The following is an 18,190-nucleotide window of genomic DNA, read 5'->3' as shown; positions in this document are numbered from 1 at the left end:
CAAAAGTTTCTTTCCCCAAACTGCCCGCCTGCTGAACTCCTGAACATTGACTGACTAGACGTACATGTAAGTAACTTGTGTCCCTATCTGTATGACTTTACTTGCCCCCCACCCCCCACCCCCACCTGCTTATCTGTTACCTACTTGGCTGTTGTATAGCAAACCGAAGACAAATTCCTAGTATACACAAGTATACCTGGCCAATAAAACTGATTCTAATTCTAATTCCAGCATCAGATTCTTGTGGGACTTGGATTCTATATAAGGCGCTGCAGCTGGGACTAGGTGTCATTTCACTGTGATGCACGCTGCTGAATGCTGCGCTATGCTCTGCTGTGTTGGCTGTACTGAGACTCTGCACTCACAAGTGGCTGTGCTGTATATAAAATGACTGTGTGTGGCCATTCTGCTGTATCGGCTGTGCTGAGACTCCATCCTCACAAGTGGCTGTGCTGCATATAAAGTGACTGTGTATAAGGGACATACTGCATGCTGCTGTATGCTGCACTGTACTTTTCTGTAAATTATACTGTTTGGTGCACTTTAACTTAGTGCACTTTGTTCACATGCATCTATAAGCCCTGTGATCCATGCAGGTTGAACCAAGCTGCAAGTTAAAAAAAAAAAAAACAGAAAAATGAAAAAAGTTATATATAGTCAAGTTCTATTGTTTGTACTGTCTGCTGCACTTTAACCTAGTTCGCTTTGTTCACGTGCATCTATAAGCCCTGTGGCATCATTCGGCTTGAACTTAGCTGCAAGTTAATATAAATATATATATATATATATATATATATATATATATATATATATATATATATATAGTGCAGAGTTTTCCACCATCCGTGGAAATGATAGCACTCTCCAGACAAAAAACGATGAAGTCAAAGTAATATCTTTACTCAAAAAATGAGGCAAAACAAGTCAAAACAGTTCCACATATAATGGTAATCTCTCACCAACGTTTCGGTCCCCAATCAGGACCTTTCTCAAGGTGTCCAACAATCCAGCTGTGTCACAGAGTCAGAAATGTGCAGTATACATGAAGTGGAGCCGGACAGGGGGAACATGCCTCCCAGGCCTCTGTTAAATACCCACAAGCCAGAAAGTGATGTCTGATCACTTCAGCTGACATCACTTCCGGGGGTATGGTCACAACGAACTGTGACCTGTAACCATGGTTCTGTGACTCTATGACACAGCTGGACCCAAACCACGTGGCTCAAGGGGCATGTTGTAAACATCCTGTTACAAGAACCCTGTGGAGAAGTTGCCCATGGCAACCAATCAGCTGCTACATATAATTTTATAGTATGCAAATTATGAATGTTACGTCAATGCTGATTACTTGCCATGGGCAACTTCTCCACTGGTTCACTACTCCACACTTTTCACTGCTTCATGAATAGACCCCTCATTCACACTGGACAATACTGTTATTACTATATAGTGGCGGCACATTACATACAGTAGCACATTACAAAGAATTTAGAATCTATCACATGTGTTCTTGCCCCTGTGGAGCTTACAGACTACATTTTCTACCGCACTTTTGACTACCTTTGGTAAGAATGATTTGCACATATTGAAGTATGTAACTTTGGTATTTGTCTTCTGACAGTTTAAGCTGACCAGTATCAAATCATTTAAAAACAGATAATAGACATATACCCCTTTCACATCTCTAAGGCTGGATCCCACCCGGGAATTGGAAACGGGTCCTTCCTGAGTGGTATCCGGCATTGGACCCTAATAGCAGGCTTCGGGTTGCCATAGCGGCGGGGGGCAGAGCCGGCAGCTGGGGCGGGAGCGGAGGCAGTGCTAGGAGATGAGCTCATCTCTGCGCTGCCTCTGCCTAAGTAGTGAATGGGTCCCGGGTCGTATTGACCCGGGAACCCGTTCACAATGCCACTGACCCAGTATTCAACCCGGGAATAACACTGTTTATAACCCGGATTGAATTACTGGGTCAGGCAACCCGGGAATTCTCCATGGCAATATACTGTGTTCAATACCGGGTTATTTGTGCGAAGGGAAAGGGGTAATAGATCTCTTTTACCTTTTTGCTACAATAGAAGTTTGCATCAGTCAATGTGGCAGCTTTCTTCTAAGCTAGTGATGGGTAACAGGCAGCCCATGTGTGTTATGCAGCGTGCTAGGACTTGACATGCAGATAGCCTACAACTCCCTTCTGTTTATGATTGGTTGATGTTTATCTTTGCATTATTCCCCACTAATTCTTATCTGAGACTTCATGGGTGTATATTTACTAAAGGTCGATTTTGTTCTATTTTAGATCGATTTCGGATTGATCTTAATCGATGTTGGGTTTCCAGGGTTAACACACATTTACAAGCAGATTATTATTATTTTTTAGATTGATTTTTACATGTTAGTAAATGTGTGTTTTAACTCTGGAAGCCCAACATCGATTAAGATCGACTTAAACCGATGTGAAATCGAACAAAATCTAACAAAACAGACCTTTAGTAAATATAACCGCAGCTATTATTAGGTGAGGTTTGGTTGGGCATAAAGGAACCTAATCTTTATAAAGGGGCAAAAAACTAATGCAGGCATAAAGCACTAAGTCTGGGCATGATCTTATTCTTTGCCAAGTGTAGATAATTTTGTGATTATTTTACATCCTCGGGGAGGTCACACAGTGCCAGCAGCACTTCCAAGATCAAGAGGAAGGACATGAAGCTTGTTCCACATGGTTTCTCTGTGGGAAACAGCTGTGTGATTCCTGTTTGCTTCATTAGAGAAAGGTAAGACATTTTTTAGGCAGTGTGTTATTAGTCATTAGATGTAGTAGTGGGTGGTACTACTCCCTATGAGCGGTGAGTGTGGGAACTGAAGAGCATTTTCTGAAAAATGTCAAGTGGCAATCATGATTGGTAAACCGGAATAATAAATAAAGAAATATACCAGCGCTGGCTGTATAAAGTTACTCACAAATAGATGGTTTGTCTTATAAAAAAATGTTTCCACAATTTATTACATATAATATATAAGACCATAAAATGTTAAATTAAAACATATAGATGCAATATTGCACTCTTGCGATCTGCACTGGCATCTTTTGGACACTTGCTCCACAATTGGATCAGCACTACAGCAATTTATCCGGTTTCTCCCTCCAGCCACGCATGGAACATTCCTAGGCTGAGACATTCACAAAGGGATTAGCATACCAACATCCGGTAAACCATACTGCATATACAGTGACTGTAGCAAATTGGAAAAATGTCCTAGCCAGGTTGTTTGACTCACCTACAGCAGAATTATGAGTGGACTTTTTAATCAGGAGCTAATATAATGAGGTGGCTTTTGCAATATTGTATCTATATGTTTTAATTTAACATTTTATGGTCTTATATGTTATATGTAATAAATTGTGAAAAAAAGTTATAAGACAACCCGTCTATTTGTGAGTAACTTTATACAGCCAGCACTGGTATATTTATTGATTTATTATTCAAGTTTATCTATTAGGGACTTTGACCATCCCTATACCAGCTGCTGCTGGCTGCGCACTTGCACATTTCTTTGTATACTTGATAATTGGTAAACCAGCTCGAGATGATGGGTGATTTGGGACATATGTACTAAGCCTTGGAGAATGATCTAGTGGAGAGTGATAAACCAATCAACTCCTAACTGTCATTTTTCAAAGTCTGCCTGTAACATGGCAGGCAGAAGCTGATTCGCTAGTACTTTATAACTCTCCAAGGCTTAGTACATCTGCTGCATACTGTGGTTTCCTGGAAGTAGCCAGTAGAAGATAGTTTGCCTTTAGCCATAAAAGGATGCACATTGTCTGCAACAATACTCATATAGGCTGTGACATTTAAGTGATGCTCAATTGGTATTAAGGGGCATAATGTGTGCCAATAAAACATTCCTAACAACACCATTAGACCATCAGTGAAACCCAGTAAAAATCTGCTGCTGTAGCCTATCCACTTCATGTTTCAATATGTTGTGTATTCAGAGATACTGTTCTGTATACCACTCTTACTTCACATAGTTAAATAGGGTTGGGTATGAAATGCTGGCAGTCAGTATTACAGTACTCACTTGGATCCGACGGTCACCTTGCCAACTGATCCTGGTGAGTATTGTAAACCTGATCTTAGTCCTAACTTTAACCCACCCCTCCCACATTCCCCTTTGGCAGCCTAACCCTAACTGTCCCTTCCCACCACCTAACCCTAACCATCCCCTTAGTGCCTAACCCTAATACTCACTGTCAGGATCTGATAACATTGTGACCATCAGGATTCCGCTGTTGGGATTCTGACCACTGTTAAATGAGTAACTGTTGCCTTCCAGTTTGTACCAGCCTGACTGTTCTCCACATTAACCAATCATTTTCCAACACAGAACTGACGCTCACTGGAATTTTTTTGTTTTGTTTTGGTTTGCCTATCAATCGCTGTAAACTCTAGAGACTGTTGTGGATGAAAATATCAGGAGATCAGCAATTTATGTTATTCACCTCAAACCACCTCACCTGGCCCCAACAATTATTAACAGTTATAATAATGACTTTGATCACATTTGATCCCCATTCTGATATTTTGTCTGAACAATAATGAAACCTCCTGTCTATGTCTGAATGCAGAGTTGCTGCCACTTGATTGGCTAATTAGAGGTTGACATTAATGAGCAGGTGTACAGGTACTGTCTACCTAGTAAAGTATGCATTATATGTAGGTATATGTGTGCATAATTAAATGTACTCCAAGGCACTTTATTCCAGTTTGTAAATGATCCACAGGATAGAGATCGGTCCCTTTAAGACATAAAACATTTGTTTCACTGCTTGTCTTAAACATATGTCCCAGACAGATTTGTTATAAAAACATAGGAAGCAGACAACATCCATTTGTTGGAATTATAAAAGATCTGTCAGGAGCGTATATTGTTCAAATCATTCTCTATATAAATGTTTATATAGGAAAGTGCATATGTTAGATGTTAAAGAAAATCCAAAACTGAGCATTGTCAGACAAACTTTGTCTGCCTACAGCTCAAGATTGTCATTCAAAGTTTTATCTGAGTAGATAACCAGTTACTGTACTCCATATAGACACGACATCTGAAATGCCACATAATATCTAATTATCTGTAGAAGAGGTACTTTTTGGTGGATTAGGTAGAGGGTACAGCCCATGTGTAATATCATCTGCATGCTTATGCCAGTTAGCTTGTCTGTACAACTGAGGTAACAGATCTGTGACTTGCAGTGCATTGCTTAGATCATGGCTACTAATATTGTTCTGTTCACTTCTTGCATTTTATAGCATAAATCTTTACCTGTTTGTAATTCACATCAAAAATACAGTCAGAACTTTCACCAGTATTGAACACTTTGTGCACCTAATCTTTCTTCAAGGCTTAGTGAAATACACCCCATGGTCTCTAATTAAAGCCACCACCTCTCTACAGGGAAGTACTTTGCCTCTTAGAGATACCTGACACCATGCACTCCATATGTGATACCTGATCGTTAAACTAACTAAAAATATAGTGCTCAACTCAAAAGCTTATACCATTTGAATGGCCCATAAACCCATTCCGGGTAACTAAGCCCCGATAGGCAAGGGATACCTAAATCTTTTGACACCTCCTCGTAAATTTCTTAGTTAAAGGGACAACGCAGTAAGAAATGGTCCATGGTCTCTTCTTTTCCCAGACATTCCTCCCGCGGACACCCGTGTTCATGGGAACTTCTAAATCTTACATTCCCCTCCAACATAGAGCTTCCCCTGAAAGGAGAGCCTGGCAATGTCCCTGAATTTTAGTGGAATTCTTTTTGAACTGATCAGAGAGATTCCCTCCGAACAAACATCGCCTGGACAATCTCTCAAGGCCAGCGTAACAAGAAAATGGGTTTGCAAGATCCTCTTTTCCAACTCTCTCCTCCCGAGGTCTCTTAGCTCCCCCACTCCAAAGCCCCACTGCCATATTACCTTTAGTCACTGAATCACATAGATTGGGAGGTAGCCCTTTCTAGCCCGAAGACTTTTCAAATGACCTTCATCCAGCCATGCTCCAAAGAAAGGGGACCCCCATTTCCTGAAACCAGCTACCCACCGAGGGGGGTCCCTAAAAAGAGACTTCCAAAATTAATTTTCAAAACGTTTGTTATGAAGAAGACCACAGGATTTATCATCCCGAGTCTCCCTTCCTCCCTCGGTTTGTAGGTTATGCCTCTCTCTACTATGTTCATATTGTTCCCCCATAACAACATGAAGAACAAAGAACATATTTTAGACCACCTTGATTGCGGCAAAAAACATACATAACTGACATATAAAAATATTGGAATCAGAGAAGTCTTACACAAGTCAACCCTTTCCTTCAGGGAAAGCTTGCATTTTCTCCAGGGCCCCACCTTGGCAGCATTTTCCAAACTCTTATCCCAATTTGCTGTGTCATAATCATCGTGATCGAATTGGATGCCTTTAATGGTGGCTTTAATTCTGCACGAGGTGAGACGGGTGAGAGGGGGAGGTTAGACATTGTCAACTAGTCCCGTTTGTGGCGCCAGTTGAAGCCTCCTTAGTGGGTGGCAGATAACTTCCCTCTCTCCAGCCTTTGGCTAAGCTTTCATTCACTAGACGCTGTACAGTATCTTTAGATTTTCTTATGGTTAGTTTTGTGAAATGGTTTACATGCATCTAAAGGGCTACAAAAATCCCTTATTCTTTCTTGTTAAATGTTGGTAGTCATGGTTTGAGTGAGAGGTATTTGGGGCTGTGTGGGGGAGTGGATGGAGTATGGATGGGTGTGAGTGAGGAGGGATATTTGGTGGTGGAGGGAGTATGAATGGGTGTGAGTTTGTCTGGGCTCCTGTAAGATAAGGGACAGGAAGATTGATGGTTTAAAGGTTATAAGAGGGGACTAGTTGAGTAAAGAAATTTCTTTTCTTTTTTTTTCTTTATTTGTTTGTTTTGACTTGGTTTGGAAATACCACAGAAATAAATGAAGAAGCTTCTGTGGTCATTAGAGATAATTATCTATGATATCATTGCAAGATTTTCTTTGTTGATTATGCATTTTTATTTTTAATTAATGTATTGTAAAAATGTATATATGTATAATTTGATGCAATTTTATAATAAAAACATACTCACCCTGTGGTAACTGGCCACACCCTAAAGCATGGGCCCTTACCACTGCATTCCCCCAAATGGGCTCCTCATGCCCCAGTCTGACACTGTTTGGGCATGTATTAAAATGATGTGCAATGGCTATATGAAGTTTGAAGCGGAGGATGCTACTAAATGTATACACAAGTTTTTATTTTATAATGACTTAGGGGTGTATGGTTTCTATAGTCTAAGCATTGGAGGGAAATAAGGTGGACGGAGATAAAGCACCAGCCATCCAACTTCTAACTCATTTTCACTCACAGCCTGTAACATGGCAGTGAGGAGCTGATTGGCTGGTACATTATCTCTCCCCACTTTATCTCTCTCCAAGGCTTAGTACATAGACCCCTTAATCACGTTTTAAGCATACTGAACAATAGATCCCAATAACAGACCACATGTGTGCACATACACTGCTTAGTAATAGGCTGAATAATCTGTTTATAATGCATCAAGTTTCTGTTGGATATAAAGTGTCCTTCATAGTCCATTCTTATAATAATTAAAGTATATATTTGCAACATTCACCATGTCGATATTCATTCATCCATTTCGACATGTTAACCATGTCAATATTAATCATGTCAACAGTAATTATGTCATCACTGATATAATGTCAACATTGCTGAAATGTTGAGAATCTGTTGTTGGTCTAAATCTTTTCCTAATGCTAATTCTTTCTAACCCTGACCCTAACCTCAACTCTAACGCTGATCCCAACGGAAATTTAGACATTATGACGATGTCAACATTTCTGATGTCAACCACTGACATTTTGTGTGCATTGACATTAATGATGTTAACATTTAAACTATGTAGATATCATTAATGTCGCCCTCCTGCTGTGGACATTGGGAATATTGAATTTTAAACCTTCTGGGCTAAACTTAACTTAATAGGGAGCACGAAGCCCCAGGTGTGGGCGTTTGAGGGAGAAAACCAACATCCTGCACCTCCAGCTTCTCGCGCAATATTACATTGATCACTCTGGGGTTTATGCAACTAGGACCGTTTGTTTTGCCTAGCCGAAAAAATTGTATTTTTCACTATTTTATAGGGTGAATGGGGATTTGCGCTATTCAATAGCAGGACCAGTTTTTTTTTTCATCAAAATTCAGCAGGATCGAAAAACATGTGTATCGGCGAATCCACATGTTTTCTCACCTGTGGCGTGAAAACGCGGGCTGTTTTCGACGACTTTGAGGCATTTTTTGCCAATGCATTTCTCCCCCCCACCCCAAATAAAGGTGAAAAGGCATTGGCAAAAATGGGCAATAATTGAATAGGCAGGGGGGTGAAATCAACAGCTCAGAGATTATCGGAGCAAATTGCATACATCCCTCTGACTGCTTATCAAAGCAGAGAGCAGGCCAGCATGTAATGACAGTACCTGGGAAAGATGAGCTTAACAGAAGCAGCCAAAATTGATAGAATGGTCATCTCTAAATACAAAAGGTGTGCTTACTTAATGTATATTTTCAGACTTCAGAATTATCAACTAGAATTATTGACTAATGGACAAGAAGCCAAAAAGTGGATAGATATGATAAAATAGATAGACGGACGGACAGACAGACAGACAGACAGCAGACACATACATTGGAATGCCAATTCTACTGACTGGTTGCCAATTTTGCAAACATTCTCTTTATTACTCATGCTTTTAAGTGGATTAATACCTCAACCAATCTAAAGTTTTAGGAAAGGCAAAACAATTTTTAAATTACCTTATAGAATCTAGGGGGAGTATGAAGCAGTTTAGAGGAGACCTGAACAAACAGAGAAGTTGCCCATAGCAATCAATCAGCATCTACAGTACCTATCATTTTACAGAATGTTATTTATAAATGCTACTTCGTAGTTGATTAGTTGCTATGGGCAACTTCTACGCTATTTACACTGCTTGACACATGACTCCCAGGGGTGTATCTACCTATTGGCCAGGATGGCACTCGCCAGGGGCGCCAGGCAAGGAGGGGGCGCCATCCGGGTGTGCCATCCATGGCCAGGGGGTAGAACCAAGTGGTACTGTTAGACTTGGTGACTGTCTGTTAGTGCCTGCGCCAGTGTCCGGCAGCAGCGCACTGCACCTCGCTTGTAATCAGACTCAACATAAGCTACAGCTCCCAGCAGCCGTTGTTGCTGAGAACTCCCGGCACCAAGGGCTGCTAGGAGCTGTAGTTTACTTTGAGTCTGATTGATCACTAGTGCTGAGCTGTGCCGCTGGACACTTGCACCGGCCGTGGAAGGAGTGGAAGCATGGGGGTGGGATTACATGACACTCACTGCCAGGCAGCCCAACAGCATGGAGGAGAGGGAGAGAGGACAATGAGCTACTAAAGTACATGCAGTCACCGTACCCTGTATGTAATGTGGGGGGTGGGGGGGATACTATATAGTCTGTCTGTATGTGTGTCTGTGACTGAATTTATGTATGTGTGTGACTATGGTGGTCATTCCGATTTGATCGCTAGCAGAAAATGTTCACTGCGCAGCGATGAAGAAAAAAAAAAAACGGCACTTCTGCGCATGCATATGCAGCGCAATGCGCACACGCCACGTACTTTCACAACAGATGATGCAGTTTTACACAAGGTCTAGCGAAGCTTTTCTGTCGCACTGCTGGCCGCAAAGTGATTGACAGGAAGAGGGCGACCCTGGGTATTATCTGACCGTTTTCAGGGAGTGTTCGGAAAAACGCAGGTGTGCCAGGAAAAACGCAGGCGTGGCTGGAGGAACGCAGGGCGTGTTTGTGACGTCAAAACAGGAACTGAACAGTCTGAAGGGATCGCAAGCGCTGAGTGGGTCTGGAGCTACTCTGAAACTGCACAATTTATTTTTGTAGCCACTCTGCGATCCTTTCGTTCGCACTTCTGCTAAGCTAAAATACACTCCCCAGTGGGAGGAGGCATAGCGTTTGCACGGCTGCTAAACACTGCTAGCGAGCGAACAACTCGGAATGACCATTAATGTATGAATGTATGTTTGTGTGTGTATAAGTATCTACTGTATTTATGTGTGTTTTAGTGTGTGACTATGTATGTGAATAAGTGTGTAACTATGTACAGTATTTATGTGACTGTATTTGTATATACTGCATGTGTGACTGGACTGTATATCATATGTATGTGTTTTGTGTGTGACTATGTATGTAAGTGTATATGTGTGTGCCTATGGGCAGGATCAGATATACTAATGGCAAATGTGGTTTGACCGCATTCCCCATATAAAATTAGGAATATATTTATTAGCACTGGTCCACATTTCCATTTTCTATTTGCATTCCCCATATGCCCTATATAGACTGTGTTTTCTATAGGGGTATGACTGTGTGGCGTAACGTGAATAAGGGACACTACTGTGCATTGTAATGTGAGTAATGGACACTACTGTGCGGTGTAATGTGATACTGTGTGGCATAATTGGAATTGGAAATACTATTGTGCGCGCATGTTCCTTCCCCACAAAGCCACATTCCTTTTTTTACACACCTCCCTTATATATATGTGTATGTGTGTGTGTGTGTGTGTGGGGGGGGCTGCCCCTGACTTTGCCAGGGGCGCTCGGACCCCTAGATACACCCCTGATGACTCCTAGTGACTAGAGTAGCTGTTGTTAGAGTAGCCTCTATATTTTCAAATGAGGACTACTGTATGTGCTATTTTTAGAACATGGACAGTTGCTTTATTTTCTCTTCTATTTATAGCTGGCTAACATGTTTAAGAGAGGGCCTACATGCTGGTTCTTCATTAATCATGTAAATCAGTTTAGGCCAGATAGCATTGGATGATTACTTATATGCAGGTATACTATTGAGATATTATAGGTTTAAATCCATGGTCCCAATGTATGTCACAATTCAGTAGGATATTATAATTTTATTTGACACTTTTCTTGTTCCTTGCTTGTGCTGTATTGCAGCAAGAGCAGTACACCCAAAGAACTGTGTTAGAAATAGAATAGTACTCTAGTTGAAATACAGATTTTAAAGTGAATGTTGTTTGTGATGGTGGATGTACCAGGTGTGGAACTAGTGCAGCCAGTGCACTGCATTTGGGGCCTACTGTCGGCGGCATTATCAGAATACTAGCCAGGTACTAATAATTAGTCAGACTGAGAGACAGTACTCCATGGGCCATAAAGAAGAGGGAGAAGAGGGTCCGCATGGAGAATAAGAGGGGGACCCTGCCCTCATCTCACCTCGTCTCCTCCTCTCTGCCTCCTTTCTTAGGCTGTTCTGCTATTGCCGCCAGGTATCTGATGTCACTATCTTGTGACCGACCCAAGCACGAGAAACCAGGGTGAAGAGGAGTCATCCTGTTCCTGCCAGCCAGTCGAGCACAGCCAGTCATGTTCTGCAGTTCTGGCATGGTGACGTTGTGCTGTACCTGTGACATGCCTGACTGCCTGCCCTGAACATTGGACTGTGACAGTTAAAATAAACAATAGTATTTCCCACTTGACTACAACAGATTAATATTTGATTTTAGCTTTCTTTTAAAGTGTTGAATGATTTTTAGATTTATTTTGCAATGTTGAATAAGAGTATGGAATGTTTAATTCAATTAAAGTTTATTTACAAATTGTGTTTACCTAGGCGTCCCTCTTTTATTACATCATAGCCCACAGTATCCGGGAAATTACAAGTCTATGGGGAGTACCCACCACCACCACCACCACTTCTTCATTGTGGCCGATGATTACCAGATTGAGCTTGTTGTCTTCTTATTATAGGGGGTCATTCCGAGTTGTTCGCTCGGTGCCGATTTTCGCTATATTGCGATTAGTCGCTTACTGCGCATGCGCAAGGTTCGCAGAGCGCATGCGCTTAGTTATTTTACACAAAAGTTAGGTATTTTACTCACGGCATAACGAGGTTTTTTCATCGTTCTGGTGATCATACTGTGATTGACAGGAAGTGGGTGTTTCTGGGCGGAAACTTGCCGTTTTCTGGGCGTGTGCGAAAAAACGCTGGCGTTTCTGGGAAAAACGCGGGAGTGTCTGAAGAAACGGGGGAGTGTCTGGGCGAACGCTGGGTGTGTTTGTGACGTCAAACCAGGAACGAAACTGACTGAACTGATCGCAATGGCTGAGTAAGTCTGGAGCTACTCAGAAACTGCTAAGAAATTTCTATTCGCAATTCTGCTAATCTTTCGTTCGTAATTCTGCTATGCTAAGATACACTCCCAGAGGGCGGCGGCTTAGCGTATGCAATGCTGCTAAAAGCAGCTAGTGAGCGAACAACTCGGAATGAGGGCCATAGTGCAGTGGTTCATGGCACTTGTAGGGTTGCCCTGGTTTGGTGGTCCAGGACCAATTAAATGATTTATGGTCAAAGTAATAGGCAAAACCAGTGTTTGTGGATTCCAGTTATAAAATGCATGGACAAACAGAAACAAATCTGGTGCCTCACCACATATCTGAACCTAAGGATGACATGACATATAAGCACAACTTATTTAATGTAATACATTTTTCCAGAATTTCTCCATAACAAACATTTGACCTAGGGGTGCCGTGAAAAAAATTCTGATACTCTATGGTGCAAAAATTCAGAAAAGTTTGGGAATCACTGTTACATTGGAAACCAGCCTGAACTACTAAGGCTAATTCTCACTATAGTAAGTGGACTCTGTACTCATGGTCACCCTGGTTTTGTTATGCACACCAGTGCCAGCAGGAATGTACTGGTGTCTGAACGGTGAGGGATGCAAAACAAATGAACTCACAGACAGACTGGAGAATATGACATTACATACACAGAAGGTGATAGGGTAACAAAATAAACACAAAGTGAACAGAGAAGCCCAAAGGCTAAGAAACTGGGTGTCTCCCTAGTATTAGGAAGGCTCAGATGGAAAGAAGCAAGATGTAGTGATTTAATACGTAGAGAACCCGAAATGCTGTTGCTAAGGGCAACAGCAAAACCCTAAAGGGTTACCAACGGGTGTGGCAGTAAACTCCTTGGTCAGAGATGGAATAATAGACACAAGGAGAGTCTCCACAATCCTAGTCCTCACTTGCAGTGCACTGGTTCAGCTTACTGCCACTAAACTGACACCTGAACACCTTGCACAGTGAGAGAGGATTTTGGCAGGCAAGTCTGAGAATACAGCCGCAAACTTGCTAGGTTCACAGAGTAGCAAAAGAACCCCAGCAGGTTAAACGACTGACTCCAGTCTTACTGCTAGGTCTGGATTGGCAGAGTGTAATACCAAATCCCAAGGCCTATTTGCAGTAAGCAACAAACAAATACAAAGTTTACACAGTACTAGCTAGCTTTCAGGAACTGACTAACCAACAAAGATTCAGCAGCATCTGCCTAACCTGAGAAGAGGGTTTATATAGCAGGTGCTGTCCACGCCCCACTCAGACCTCACAGACTGTGAGCACAAAAACCAGCACCGGATCCCCTGCCGTGCACAGAGCCTGTAACCACTGCACAGCAAAAGACCCGAACCGGAGTATCAGCTATGCTCAGGTTACTCCGCTAGCACTTGTCTCCCGGTTGCCATGACGACGTGGCAGCACAGAGCAGGAGACCCTAACAGGTTTAGTGGAAACCAGCTAGGCTATCTACTGATATTTGAAAGATGGAGATAAAATAGGAATTAATCCATACCCAAATTAATGTTCCTTGTGGGTCACATTTGTAAAATTGTATCTGCACATTTAACACAGAAGTGCAGAAATGCCACTAAATAATGGGTGACCAGAAATTGGACATTTCATGGAAATATAAAAAAACCTGCTTTATTATGTATTACTGCAATCAGAAGATGTGTAAATTATAAAACTAATGTTGGGAAAATATTGTTACTAATTTTTAACCTCTCACAAAAAGTTCTCACTGTGGGGGTAATTCAGACTGCATCGCTGCAGCGGCAGTGACCGCAGTCTGAATTACTTTGTGGAGTGCGCACGCACAGCGGCCGCACTGCACGTGTGCACCCCGGGAGCCCAGTGCGATGCTATCAGCATCTCAGTACTGTGATCGCCTCTGCCTGATTGACAGGCGGTCGCAGGGTGGGAGGGGGTGTGTCAATGGCGTTAGAACACCGTTGGTGGGGGCATGGTCCGGACAATGGAAGCATGTCTGGACCATTAGGGTGGCGAGCTGCGGCGGCTGCGTGACATCACACGCAGCAGCTGCAACCCGGGACATGGCGAGTAGCAGGGAACTACTCATCAGGTACAAAAGCATTGCTGCTGTGCGATGCTTTTCTACCTGTGCAGAGAGAGGGGGGGGGGGGCTGACATGCGGGGCGGACTAGCCCCGTGCTGGGCGTCCCCCGCATGTCTGTGAAACTGATCGTAGATGTGCTAAATTTAGTAAATCTACGATCAGATCTGCATTAGGCCCAGTGTTTCTCTCCCATTCTACTATAGCGATTCCAGTGAAGAACATAACTTGGGGATCATTTGGATTTTTCCAGTTACTATGGCAGCTCCAGCTGTATTCTGTAAAAATAAATGCTCAGATATTTAGATTAATGGCCTATGATTTCAAGTGTAATCCACTTCTCCTTTTTTGGGTATGCTGTCTGATGTAATAAATACTTCATTTATAGGCTTAAATCCCACACGCTTTCCCCATGTCTACTAATCATTGTGTTTCTTTATTCATAACTATTTTAAGCTACTTTGAATGAATAATTATCCAATGCTTACTCTTTTCGACTTCAACTATATCATATTAAATAATTGTAAATATAGGTAATATTTAAAATGTAAAGTTTGAATACAGTAGAATTCTATCCCTCTCTGTTCATATTTCCAGGACTGCAATGCTAGACGAACTATGTATACTGTATGTTGCACAAGAATGGTAAGACGTACTAGCTGCTGGAATCTGGAATATATCTTCTTAAATGACTATAGATTCTGGTTTTCTTCAGTGAATTCTAAATAAATAAACTATGACTATTTGAGAGACACAAGATATTAAGTCACCAGAGTAAGTTTTGTGTGACATTAAAAGAAATAACAGTATGCTTCCCAGTGAGTCCAATTTCTTTCAGACACACAAGATATGAACGGTAACTGAGCAACAATAATGACAAATCTAAATTTTAGTCTTATGGAGCCTTCTCTGTCACCTCAAACATATTACAATGTTTATTTTTGTGTTGCTAAGAAGTGTTTGTAACATGTAGAAATAATATTCTATGTGACAAGCAACACATGTTTTAGTAAAAGATGTTGCATTTAATTAGGACCAGTGCATGGGTCAGATCAGCCAATCACATATGGGAGACCAATCCTGATTGGATTCCTGGCTATTAACTAGTCAAACTCACTGGAGATTAACTCGTTTTGTGTTGTGTGCTTCTTGGAGATGGTCTATTTAATTCATAGTGGGTTTTTTATTTCCCATATGGATTATCCAACTTCACTTTGGAATATTTTGGAATAAGAAAAGAATAATATTTTAGGCATGTATTTAGTAGGGAAGTAAGACTTAATTAGAAATTATGGTAGTCACATTAATTTCTTCATTAAGGTTGCTATAGGACTATTAATTTAGAACTGTTACTATTGATGATGTGCCTGGCTGGTACTGGTCTCCAAACTGGGACCCGCCATGTTTATTTGGTTTGGAAAATTGCGAAAATGATATTGAAGCTTAGATCTTGACTTTTGGAGTGAATTTGATTTGCTGCTGCCTTATTCCTAAAGTTACTAATTACTCTGTAGGCACCAGCTCCTGGACTGTATCAGTCTTGTCTGGAAACTTTACTTGAAGACATCTAATAGATGAAAAACGTTCTTTCTCTTACATCCTAGAGGATGCTGGGGTCCATTTTAGTACCATGGGGTATAGATGGTTCCGCAGGAGCCTTCGGCACTTTAAGACTTTTCAACAGTGTGAACCGGCTCCTCCCTCTATGCCCCTCCTCCAGATCTCAGTTTAGAAAATGTGCCCAGGAGACTGGATGCACACTAGTGGAGCTCTACAGAGCTTTGCTGGAAAAAGACTTTCTTAGGTTTTTAATTTTACAGGGAATCTGCTGGCAACAGCTTCCCTGCTTCGTGGGACTTAGGGGGGGGGGGGGGGGGAGTAGGAACCAACTTCTCAATTAGTTAATGGTTCTGCTTCCGCTGACAGGCCACCATTAGCTCCTGAAGGGTACTGAACACAGCCCAAGCCTGGCCAGCGTTCACTCCCACAGCACTGCCGCTACCCCCTAAGAGAGCCAGAAGTCAGAAGGCTGGTGAGTATATTACCGGAGTCCTGCAGAGAGGGGATCCTCCGGTCATCGTTGGCGGCATACAGGTACATGCGCAGCGCGCGCCATGTCTCTCAGCAGACTTGCCAGAACACTCACTGGGTGCCATTTTCTCCTGCAGAAACTCCATTGTGAAGCTCCTGAACGCTGTTTCTCCTCATGACAATGCTGATAGAAGTACAGGGTGTTATAGAAGGGGCAGAGAGTGTTCATTATTATTAAGTCTGTGGGCCTATTTTTGGTATATGCGCTGTAAGTGGGTAATATTTCCACAATTCACAATAAGGCACAGTGTGTTGACTGGCAGATCCCTCTGTGTCTCTCTGACAGACTTTAGTGTCGGTCTGTCCCCAATAGCTCCCCTGTGTGATAGGGGTGTGTGTGTACAAGTGTGTAACATTGGGGAGGGTTCTTCCCAGGAAAAACCCATTTTAGATACACAAGTGGGTAATGTGGTGGCCCTTCCCTCTCAGAAGGAGCCGGAGTGGGTGAGAATGTTGCAAAAGAATATGTCAATGCTTGCAAATAAATTCTCTGAGTCTGAACAACAGACTAAATATTGGAGGCAGTCTGTGGAGGATGCACTGTTTACTGACCCCTCCATATCATCCACTCGGGTCCCATCCAGTTCCCAGAAAAGGTCTCTGGCCCAGATAATGCAAGGAGACACAGACACAGATTCTGATTCTGACATCGACACTGGGGATTTGAGAGGGGTAGACCCCAAATTAGCCAAAAGCATACAATGTATGATAGTTGCTATAAAGGAAGTGTTGGAGTTTCCTGAAACAACACTGGTCCCTGAGGAAAAGGATTATTTTAAATTAAATAAAAAGCAGGTTGTGACTTTTCCTCCTTCAAAGGATTTGAATGCGTTCTTTGAAGACTCCTGGGCTAACCCAGAGAAGAAATTTACCCTTCCCAGAAGGATACGTGTAGCGTACCCTTTCCCTGAGGAAGACAGGCACAAATGGGAGACACCCCCAATAATTGACACCTCAGTTTCTCGGCTGTCTAAGAAAATAGTTTTGCCTGCCCCTGGTTCAGCCCCTTTAAAAGATCCAGCTTACCGTAAATTAGAAACAACCCTAAAATCCATATATACGGCTAACGTAACGGTGCTCAGGCCCACCATTGCTTGTGCGTGGGTAGGTAACGCTGTGGAAAAATGGTCTGACAACTTGCTTGTTAAATAGACACAGTTGACAGGGATGAAATAGTCCTAACTCTCGGCCATATCAAAGATGCTGCAGGTTACTTAGTTGAAGTTATGAAGGATATTGGGTTGCTGAGTTCAAGTTCTGCTATGGCGATTTCAGCCCGCAGGGCGCTGTTGATCCGCCAATGGAATGCTGATGCGGAATAAAAAAAGAATATTGAGGCGCTTCCTTACAATGGAGAAACCATCTTTGGAGACAAGCTGGATGCCATGATTTCAACAACTACATCAGGCAAGTCAGCATTTCTGCCTTCCGCAGCTGCTCCACCTAGGAAAGGATTTCATTCTCATACGATACAATCCTTTCAGCCCAACAAGTCCAAAAAGGCAAAGGGTACCCCCTTCTTCGCAGGAAGAGGTCGAGGAAGAGGTAAAAAAAAAACCTACAACAACATCAGGCTCGCAGGAGCAGAAGTCAACAGCTACTTCTGCTAAAACCTCGGCATGACGCTGGGGCTCCCCTGCGGGAGTATGATCGGGGGGAGGGGGGGGCACGTCTACTGTCTTTCAGCCAGGTCTGGGTTCACTCAGATCTGGATCCTTGGGTATTGCAGATAGTATCCCAAGTGTACAAA

General features: G+C 42.4%; 1 protein-coding gene and 1 long non-coding RNA gene across 3 annotated transcripts in view; both read left to right on the top strand.

Moving 5' to 3' along the window:
* Nucleotides 1-11,749, top strand: part of LOC134909684 (uncharacterized) — a 65,357-nt gene extending 53,608 nt beyond the window's left edge. Inside the window, exon 2 of the long non-coding RNA XR_010176003.1 lies at nt 11,398-11,749. This is a non-coding gene — a long non-coding RNA (uncharacterized LOC134909684). The remainder of the gene's footprint in view (nt 1-11,397) is intronic.
* Nucleotides 1-18,190, top strand: part of FILIP1 (filamin A interacting protein 1) — a 393,141-nt gene that overhangs the window by 53,915 nt on the left and 321,036 nt on the right. The gene's annotated exons all lie outside the window — the stretch shown is intronic.

Source organism: Pseudophryne corroboree, chromosome 4 (assembly GCF_028390025.1).
Source record: "Pseudophryne corroboree isolate aPseCor3 chromosome 4, aPseCor3.hap2, whole genome shotgun sequence".
Classification (NCBI taxonomy): domain Eukaryota; kingdom Metazoa; phylum Chordata; class Amphibia; order Anura; family Myobatrachidae; genus Pseudophryne; species Pseudophryne corroboree.
This window is presented reverse-complemented; position numbering and strand designations above follow the sequence as displayed.